The following is an 11,098-nucleotide window of genomic DNA, read 5'->3' on the forward strand; positions in this document are numbered from 1 at the left end:
TCCAACCCTGCTGAGGACGGAAGCCAAAGTTGTTGGAGTTGTTCGCTCCAACGAAGTGAGCTTCCTCCTGAGTGATCGGGCAAGAATTGCCCATGTGTCCGGTTTCTCCACAAATCTCGCATGTCATGTGAGAATCCATAACTTGGTTAGCCTCCTGGTGTGGAGACTCCTGTCTCTTCATGAGAAGGTCCATCTTGGCAGCAAGCATATCGATACTGTCGATATGATGAATTCCCTTGCGGGGCTGTTGCTGCCTTTCATCTTTCTAACTCTAGTTGGAAGCAATCTTCTCTACCAGCGCTTTCACTGCAACAACGCTGAGCGAAAGGAAGGAACCACCTGATGCTGCATCGATGTCATTCTGAGCTGATGTGTTCAGGCCATTAAAGAAACTCTGAATAATCAGCCATTCCTCCATGATGTGATGGGGGCATGGTGCGAAGTATTCCTGGAATCTCTCCCAAGCTTCCAAAATGGCTTCATCCGGGAGCTGTTGAAATCCAGAGATCTTACCTCGGAGGACGTTGGTTTTGCCCACCGGGAAATATTTAGTCAGGAATGCATTGAAGCAAGCTTCACATATGGTGAAGTCTGCTTTGTTGGTGTAAAACCACGTCTTCGCCTTGCCTAGCAAGGAGAACGGGAACAGTCAAAGACGAACATTATCCATCGTGGTACCTCTGGGGTTGATGGTATTGCTCACTTCCAAGAAGTTTTGAAGGTGAGCGTTGGCATCCTCTGATGCTTTGCCACAGAATGGACTCACTTGTACCATGTTCACCAGTCCCGACTTGAGCTCAAAGCCATCATTGCCTTGGTCATTATTCAGTTTAGTAGGGATGTGGCTACTGGACGGGGTCGAGTACTTTCTGAGAGTCTTGGCCATAGGTGGTGCCGAGACTTACAAACGAGGATTCCAAGTGGGTTTCTTCTGGGGTGGGACGACGCGGCGTCTCACAATTCGCCCAATTCTCTGAGGATTCGGATCGAAGTTGGATGGTGGATCAAAACCGGTCATGCACTGCTATGCATCGAATAAACGAGAGAGAGAGAGCAATGGTAAGCCCACTAAAACTAGCGGTGATAAAATAGTAAGATTTTCTGCTCAAATATATGATAACTTTAACCAATTGCTTCCCCAGGAACGACGCCAGAAATACTTGTTGGTGTCTCTTATGCTCAATCTGAATAGGTATTCTGCAACCACACAGAATTCACCGGTGTAGTACTTCACCTTGGAGTATTCCAGGGTATCATGAAATCCTCAGGGAAGCACTATGGTAATGTGTATCGTAAATTGTAGTGACAACCTTTGCTGAAATTATCGACCAACTAATTCAGCAGGGGGTAAGCTAGATAACTGATGGGATAAATGGTCAAGCTATGACCGCGTGACACACAAGAGATTCTATACCTTAGAGAGGTAGCAGCTAGGAGGACAACGAGTGAGAAAGGACTCCTAAAATACTTCTAAACTACTGAGCTAGCCTCACTAGTGCTAATCTAAGCTTCTAACTTGATGTCGGAACTAGGAGCTTACTTCGGCAGCCTAAGCGAAGGGCGCAGATAGGGGTGAGAAGGGGCCCAACCTACTTTTGGCAATCCTACTGCTATGAAAACACCCGAACATGGTGGACTATGAGGGACGGACAAGGTTGTCACCACTTGCCGCCTACCACTGCGGTACCGTGGGATGGAACACACTTTCTAGCTAGCACTGAGTCAGACACCACGTCTGCTCTCGGTACTAGGATTTCTCTTGAGGCCTTCAAGAGAAATCCCCATCAACCTAGTGAACTAACTTGAGCTACACTAGTACGGGCGAGAAAACCTGTAACACTAACTACGACAAACAAGAAAGGGAACTTAAACTGAACTAGAGGTAAAACTTACTCCCGCAGACAAGTACTAGTACTTGGAAAGATAAATACTTGCGGAAAGTAAAGCTGACTCAAGTAAAATAAAGAAGATAACTTATATTAAAATAGTCAAAGGAAAAGATACAAGAGCTTATACCGAGCCTGCGATGACGACTCTGGATCCCCGATACAAGCTCGACTCATCTCTAACTCCCAACTACTAACCTACTCTAGACTTGAGAAGAGAGAATTGCTCCTTTGAGTGTGTGTTTACAAGTGAGGTGGTGAGTGCTATTTATATGCTTCCAAGGTCGGTAGAAGGCCGTTAATTCAGGTAGCGCCCGGTGTACACAACTGTAGAGACGGTGCTTAACTTCCACGCGTAGCTGCGAGCCGAGAGGCTGCAACTTTTGGCCGGGCGGCCCATCCTAGGCCGGTTGGCCTAGGATTGTGCCACCTGTCCACCAACCTTCTGTGGACAGCCTCTGATCCCTCCTAGATGTCAGTTCTTCGGGTATATTCCTCGGATGCTGATTCCTTAGGCCGGGCAGCCCGGGGGAGGCCGGGGAGCCCGGGGGAGGCCGGGTGGCCTGCCACCGGAGCCTCTCAGCCCTCCTTTCCGCCGACGTTGCAGATCAACACTCCACATTGCCTCTAGGATGGGTGGTTTCCCCATTTGACGATCTTGGCACTGACATGTGGGTCTTTGGGTTGAACCTTGTGCCTTCCGGGTCCATCGACAGGATATGAGATGTTCGCCTTATTCTGGAACCTTATGAACGTGTCACATTGCTCTAGTAAAATTATTGGACCCTTGTATGTGGAGGTGTCAGGCTAGTCGGCACGGAATGTGCTGGGCGGCCGGGATTCTCTCTGATTTCGACCATCTTTGGACAGTGAATTCCTGCAAGCACAGCTCATCCAAAACTTGTGGAACTTATTAGAATCAAATAAAATATGCATGGAACATGGTGCAAAACTCAATTTATTCCCGAGAGGTTGACGGTCAAAATGTGAGATAATAGTTATCAACAATCAACAAAACGCTTTTACGCAAGTGCTTTATGCACCCCAAGAGCTCCCACACGATCTTCGAGTGCAACTCACTCCGCATGGCCCTTGGGGCACCTTTGGTAAAGGAAAGTTTACCCAAAATCTAGTCGACTACCATGCCGATTAGTATTACCCCCGAATGTTTTTATTTAGTCGTGTAAACCATTACTCACGTCTACGAGCAAGGGGTAGGTCTTAAGAGTCAGAGTCTGTCAAATGCTGTAATCACGACAAGTCTTCAATAAAAGTTGATTTTCTTACAAATCGACTACTTCGCTCTCACTCATCCGACCTATACCCCATCACTAACACTACTCCAAAAAGCTTTGCTCAACATAGAGCAACAATAAAGTAGTATTTTAATCTATGGTTTACTCCGAGTACTCCTAAAATATGTTCTACTTGGGTAACCCGACGGGGTTCATCCTAACCGTCCTATTTTAGCAGCCACTCCAGTCCTTTTTTAGGACACCCTACTCGCTGGCTCGAGTAGGTTTTGTATATTTTTAAGATGGTTTCATCTTGGGTAGCCTGACGGGGTTCATCATAACAGGTCTATCTTAGAAATTACTCCAGTCCTTGTTTAGGACACCCTACTCGCTGGCTCGAGTAGGTTTCGGATATTTTTAAGATGGTTTCATCTTGGGTAACCCGTCGGGGTTCATCCTAACCATCCAATTTTAGCAGCCACTCCAGTCCTTGTTTAGGATACCCTACTCGCTGGCTCGAGTAGGTTTTGGATATTTTTAAGATGGTCTCATCTTGGGTAGCCCAACGGGTTCATCCTAATAGATCTATCTTAGAAATAACTCCAGTCCTTGTTTAGGACACCCTATTCGCTTGCTCGAGCAGGTTTTGGTTATTTTTAAGATGGTTTCATCTTGGGTAACCCGACGGGGTTCATCCTAACAGATCTATCTTAGAAATTACTCCAGTCCCTATTTAGGACACCCTACTCGCTGGCTCGAGTAGGTTTTGGATATTTTTAAGATGGTTTCATCTTGGGTGTGACACCTCAGGTGTCTAGCAGCTAAATTAAAGTTTAATGTGTGAAAAATATGTTTGATTGCTAAAAAGTTACAGTGCAAAATTAGGGGTATTTCTGTAATTTTAGAAAACTTCAAGCCCCTTTGTGCAAAAGTTTTGACTTAGAAAGTATTTTTAAACTTTGTGAGGGGATTTCTTGCAAATATACTAATAATAATTATTTTGGTAGCATTATTGCATTTTAGCCCAAAAATATTATAATTTTGCTATAAAAAGTATTTTTTCCTTAAGGGAATAGTGTTCTTTTGAAATTATAAAAATATTTTCAAATTATTTGATCTAGTGAAAATTTACATAACATGAAAGTTGTAGATCTTGAAAAATTGAACGACTTTCATGTTGGGCACTTTTTCATTTGAGCCCTAGTTTAGTGGCAAATTTTAGTTTTCACTTCAGCCCCTAAACTTTTCGCAAATTGCAGACAAGTCCTCCAACTCATCCCCTACCTCCACCTTCACCGGAGCTCTGGCAGTGCCGCCGCCGCTGGTTTTCCCTGTCCACCGGCCGCCCCCGCTTACCGGCGACCAGCGCCGCCGGAACACGGCCGGTCTCCTCCCCTGTTTTCTTCTTCCTTGAACCAAGGACATGATTGCTGGAATTAAATCTTTCTAGGGTCCTTTCTGCAAAAGTTCAAACTCCATTTCAATCTTTCAGTAGTTAAAGCAAAAATTGAAGGTTGAGATCAAAACCATTGAAACACAAATGGTTTTGCCAAAAACCATTTGAGCCAATGGTTTTGCCAAAAAAAAACATTTGAGCCAATGGTTTTGCCAAAAACCATTTAAGTCTATGGTTTTGCTAAAACCATTTGGGCCCCAAGTTTTGTTAGAAACTTGGCCCTCAAGTTAAGTTTTGCTAGAAACTTGGCCCTCAAGTTTAGTCAAAACTTAAGCCCATGGTTTTGCTAAAACCATTTGAGCCTAAAGTTTTGTTAGAAACTTGGCCCTCAAGTTTAGCCAAAACTTAAGCCCTAAGTCTTGCCAAAAACCATTTGAGTCTCAAATGGTTTTGCTTGTAATCAGTGGGCAAAACCTCAATCTATGGGTGTGGTTCCCCTATGTGTATGTAGTGGCTATAAATAGAGGAAGAGGGGTAGAACTCAAGTCAAGTTATTTAGTCCTCTCTCTCTCTTACATATCAGACCATCTCTACCACTACCAACTATTGCATTTCATATAGAAGTCATTCCGCTAGTAGATGGAACATATGAGCTCATCCAGGAACCAGACGTGGTTTTCTCTGAAGTTCAGGCCAACATTGTTGATTTAACTGAAGCTCCGAACTCTGATTCGGAAAAACCCAAGGTCTACTAACTCCATAGACATCGATACAGGCAAGCCCCGGTGCATAATCCTATTATTTTATGCAACTTATTATAGTTTTCTTGTGCATTTAAGTTATTGGAGTGGAATGAAAACCAAGATGCATAATCTTAGGTACCTATTGTATGAACACTAGAAAAAGAGTTCGACTAGATGCTATGCTAATAGGACCGGTAAAAGTCGAGGGATTTCCTGTCTCTCGCGAGATTTATCGGAGTTGATTGTTTACTTTACGCAATCACTATAAGGACTATGGACGGATTTGGTCAACCTCTTCATTTGAAGTCCATCTATGTATATGAATTTGCTAAGGCCGCAGTGTGTGGTAGCGGTGGTTAAGCGTTTGAAAGTACTAGCCACATGCCGTGAATTATGGGTAAGCGTCAAGCCTAGTAACTTCTCGGCCCGGCAAGTGGACATACCTCCCACACTCTCTTACGGATAAGATGAATAACAGGGATAAGGGATATTAAAACTCATAGTGCTACATTACGACAACGAGGGACGAGATAGAGTGCCCTATAGGACGAGATAGAGTGCCCTATAGTCGGGGAGAGTGGCACTGATCCATGAACCGAAATGTGAAGCCAATGGTTGCTTGGAAGTGACTCGTCGGTGCTCCAAGCGTGTGTGTTAGGTTTACCTTGCAAGGTTTGAAATTCGATTCGGAATCGTCTGCCTCTCATGAAGATTGAGACTGCTTAATCCCTTTGCTGCATAGTGTAAGAAGTTGAACATTGATGATCTCAATATGGTTGGATTAAAATAATTCTCTACCATGCTTGTATAGATAGGTGCAAACCTAGAATGGTTAATCCAACTAGAATCTGAAAGCTAAAACTTGAAAGCAAGGACCTACTCTTAGTTGCTTTTCAGCAAAAGTAAACCCAGAGCTTTAACAAACCTCTGCATGTCTAGTTAGAAGGATATTTTATACCCTTCTTCGGGTAAGCCTTGCTAAGTATTAGTATACTCAGTCTTGCTTGTGACTTTGTTTTCAGGTAACTTGGTGAGATTGACGACATGTACGGGCTTCATCATGATGTCATATATCGACGCTAGTTGTCGTTTTCTACTTTTAATTTCCAAGGTATCCCTTTGGAATTCTCAAAACTTAGTTTATAATAACTTTTATTATTAAAGTTGAATTATGGTCATTGTAATCTCTGGACTCACCTTCGCGTGAGGTATGTTGTTTCGATCCGAAATCAAGTGGTTTTATCGAGATTTTACCCGATAGACTGTCAAATTACTCTGTATTAAGTGTGCATTAACCATTTTAGTGGTAATAGTGATGGTTTACGCATTTAATCCAAATTAATTCTGGCGGTTCTTCCACAGCTGGTATCAGAGCCGAAACATACACGGAGGTTACTACGAACCTTAAAACTATTTTTGGAATAAAAGATGTGCTCAACAAAATATTTACGAAACTACGTTGGATTCGTTAAGGATTATGCTTAGACCGTAAAGCCCTAGGGTGAGATTTTATAGGTATTATAGGTGGCTATCAGATATATGAATGTCATGTGTTTTCTGCAGGTACGCTAACCATCATTCGATAGGTTAAGAATGGTTAGGATCTATCGACTAGATACTATAGAGAGAGATGTATTTGTGCCACCGAAACTAACCACGTAAAGCTAAGTGTATTTGGCAGATATTTTTGATTGAGAGGACGATAGAACATGCATGCATTGTTAAACTCGAATGCTTGTTTAAATGTTTTGAGCATCTTTTCTAATGATCTTTAGAGTGCTTTATCTTGTTTGCTTGGTTAGTGAGAATTTGATGAGTACTTTGTTTTAAAACCTCAAGTTTGTTGACCTTTGGAAAGGAAAACTACTTGAGCTAGGTAGAGTTTTGTATCCTTGATCTTTTGTTCAAGGAACTTCAAATGATCAACTAGCCTTGTTTGGTTGATCATTCCTGGATTCTTTTGAAACCCTATGTTTCAATAAATCAGAGTCACATCTTTCTGCAGTCTTACCAAAGCAATTTCTATCTTTGTCTTGCCATTTGATCCCTTGAATTAAATGGCGGAGCTATGTCAAAAAATTTCTTTCAAGATGGATCAAGAGACACACAACACTCTGGAAGGTTTGGAAAATGTTAGTGGATCAACAACCTTACCATCGCCAACACTGGACAACCTAGTGGAATTAATAGCTACTCAAAATGATCTGCGCCATCAACTTTTTCAAGGACAACAGACAATTCAGCAATTACTGCAGCAACAACAACACCAATCATGTGGATGCCCTATACACCAACCTCAGTTTGCAAATTATCAAGAGTCCAATGAGGAGATAAAGGAAGAAAATGGTATTTATTCGGACTCCCTTTTACCTCCATCACAACTCCCGATGAAGCTTGAGGAAATGAAGGCTCGGAATCCCAAACATAGTCTAGACCCTATAGATCTGACTGGGTGGGAAATCACATGCATGGAGTTTATTCCACATCATTGACATCAAGCTGTCAAAACTCCTGACCCTGATACAATTTCAAAAGCCCCACCGAAGAATGCTCCATCAGGCAGATGGGTTTTCAGGCCACCCCAGCAGCAAGGAGCAACTGGATTCTCAGTGCCCCAGCAACAACGACAGTAGCAGCTTAGTCCAAGGCCAAATGATCAACAGTTCTATCATGGGAAGAACTACAATCATTGTTTCAATTGCGGGAGTACCTCACACTTAGCTAGAAAATGCCCCTAGCCCAAGAAATATTTTCCGAACCTGAACTCCAATCATAATTCCGACCAGGACGAAGGCAACAAGCAAACCAAGTCTATCAGACTAGAACAAATTCTTCCAGTTCCCTTCTATCCCGGAATCTCGGGATGAGATTCTTTTTAGGGAGGAAGGCTGTGACACCTCAGATGTCTAGTAGCTAAATTAAAGTTTAATGTGTGAGAAATATGTTTGATTGCTAAAAAGTTACAGTGCAAAATTAGGGGTATTTCTATAATTTTAGAAAACTTCAAGCCCCTTTTTGCAAAAGTTATGACTTAGAAAGTATTTTCAAACTTTGTTAAGGGCTTTCTTGCAAATACACTAATAATAATTATTTTGGTAGCATTATTGCATTTTAGCCCAAAAATATTATAATTTTGCTATAAATAGTATTTTTTCCTTAAGGGAATAGTGTTCTTTTGAAATTATAAAAATATTTTCAAATTATTTGATCTAGTAAAAATTTGCATAACATGAAAGTTGTAGATCTTTAAAAATTGAACAACTTTCATGTTGGGCACTTTTTCATTTGAGCCCTAGTTCAGTGGCAAATTTTAGTTTTCACTTCAGCCCCTAAACTTTTCGCAAATTGCAGACAAGTCCTCCAACTCATCCCCTACCTCCACCTTCACCGGAGCTCTGGCAGTGCCGCCGCTGCTGGTTTTCCCCGCCCACCGGCCGCCCCCGCCCACCGGCGACCAGCGCCGCCGGAACACGGCCGGTCTCCTCCCCTGTTTTCTTCTTCCTTGAACCAAGGACCTGATTGATGGAATTAAATCTTTCTAGGGTCCTTTCTGCAAAAGTTCAAACTCCATTTCAATCTTTTAGCAGTTAAAACATAAATTTAAGGTTGAGATCAAAACCATTGAAACACAAATGGTTTTGCCAAAAACCATTTGAGCCAATGGTTTTGCCAAAAAAAAACATTTGAGCCAATGGTTTTGCCAAAAACAATTTAAGTCTATGGTTTTGCTAAAACCATTTGAGCCCCAAGTTTTGTTAGAAACTTGGCCCTCATGTTAAGTTTTGCTAGAAACTTGGCCCTCAAGTTTAGTCAAAACTTAAGCCCATGGTTTTGCTAAAACCATTTGAGCCCCAAGTTTTGTTAGAAACTTGGCCCTCAAGTTTAGCCAAAACTTAAGCCCTAAGTCTTGCCAAAAACCATTTGAGTCTCAAATGGTTTTGCTTGTAATCAGTGGGCAAAACCTCAATCTATGGGTGTGGTTCCCCTATGTGTATGTAGTGGCTATAAATAGAGGAAGAGGGGTAGAACTCAAGTCAAGTTATTTAGTCCTCTCTCTCTCTTACATATCAGACCATCTCTACCACTACCAACTATTGCATTTCATATAGAAGTCATTCCGCTAGTAGATGGAACATATGAGCTCATCCAGGAACCAGACGTGGTTTTCTCTGAAGTTCAGGCCAACATTGTTGATTTAACTGAAGCTCCGAACTCTGATTCGGAAAAACCCAAGGTCTACTAACTCCATAGACATCGATACAGGCAAGCCCCGGTGCATAATCCTATTATTTTATGCAACTTATTATAGTTTTCTTGTGCATTTAAGTTATTGGAGTGGAATGAAAACCAAGATGCATAATCTTAGGTACCTATTGTATGAACACTAGAAAAAGAGTTCGACTAGATGCTATGCTAATAGGACCGGTAAAAGTCGAGGGATTTCCTGTCTCTCGTGAGATTTATAGGAGTTGATTGTTTACTTTACGCAATCACTATAAGGACCATGGACGGATTTGGTCATCCTCTTCATTTGAAGTCCGTCTGTGTACATGAATGTGCTAAGCCCGCAGTGTGTGGTAGCAGTGGCTAAGCGTTTGAATGTACTAGCCACATGCCGTGAATTATGGGTAAGCGTCAAGCCTAGTAACTTCTCGGCCCGGCAAGTGGACATACCTCCCACTCTCTCTTAGGGATAAGATGAATAATAGGGATAAGGGATATTAAAACTCATAGTGCTACATTACGACTATGAGGGACGAGATAGAGTGCCCTATGGGACGAGATAGAGTGCCCTATAGTCGGGGAGAGTGGCACTGATCCATGAACCGGAATGTGAAGCCAAAGGTTGCTTCAAAGTGACTTGTCGGTGCTCCAAGCGTGTGTGTTAGGTTTACCTTGCAAGGTTTGAAATTCGATTCGGAATCGTCCGCCTGTCACGAAGATTGAGACTGCTTAATCCCTTTGCTGCATAGTGTAAGAAGTTGAACATTGATGATCTCAATATGGTTGGATTAAAATAATTCTCTACCATGCTTGTATAGATAGGTGCAAACCTAGAATGGTTAATCCAACTAGAATCTGAAAGCTAAAACTTGAAAGTAAGGACCTACTCTTAGTTGCTTTTCAGCAAAAGTAAACCCCAGAGCTTTCACAAACCTGTGCATGTCTAGTTAGAAGGATATTTTATACCCTTCTTCGGGTAAGCCTTGCTAAGTATTAGTATACTCAGTCTTGCTTGTGACTTTGTTTTCAGGTAACTTGGTGAGATTGACGTCATGTACGGGCTTCATAATGATGTCATATATCGATTCTAGTTGTCATTTTCTACTTTTAAATTCCAAGGTATCCCTTTGGAATTCTCAAAACTTAGTTTATAATAACTTTTATTATTAAAGTTGAATTATGGTCATTGTAATCTCTGGACTCACCTTCGCGTGAGGTATGTTGTTTCGATCCGAAATCAAGTAGTTTTATCGGGATTTTACCCGACAGACTATCAAATTACTCTGTATTAAGTGTGTATTAACCATTTTAGTGGTAATAGTGATGGTTTACGCATTTAATCTAGATTAATTTTGGCGGTTCTGCCACATTGGGTAACCCGACAGGGTTGTTGGCGGTCGATATCAGTGATTTTCGCCGCCAACACTCCGCCCGATTTCATGAAATATAGGCCATAACCATGCCATTACCATTATTACTAATGAGTTCCATAAGTTTTGGTGCATATTTGATCTCAGGAACAACATATCCAAAATTCACCCAAAACGGACACTATTTGGACCTGAAGGCCCGAATCCGACCGACCGGCATACTTTCTGTCGAATCTTGGCATGA

At 42.0% G+C, this 11,098-nt stretch overlaps 1 non-coding gene across 1 annotated transcript; it reads left to right on the forward strand.

Moving 5' to 3' along the window:
* Window positions 1-416: 416 nt before the first annotated feature.
* On the forward strand, window positions 417-523 carry LOC120677120. Its single transcript, XR_005676184.1, has one exon. It is a non-coding gene; the product is annotated as a small nucleolar RNA R71 (small nucleolar RNA).
* The last annotated feature ends 10,575 nt before the right edge of the window (window positions 524-11,098 follow it).

This window comes from Panicum virgatum, chromosome 5N (assembly GCF_016808335.1).
Source record: "Panicum virgatum strain AP13 chromosome 5N, P.virgatum_v5, whole genome shotgun sequence".
NCBI classification, from domain to species: Eukaryota; Viridiplantae; Streptophyta; class Magnoliopsida; order Poales; family Poaceae; genus Panicum; species Panicum virgatum.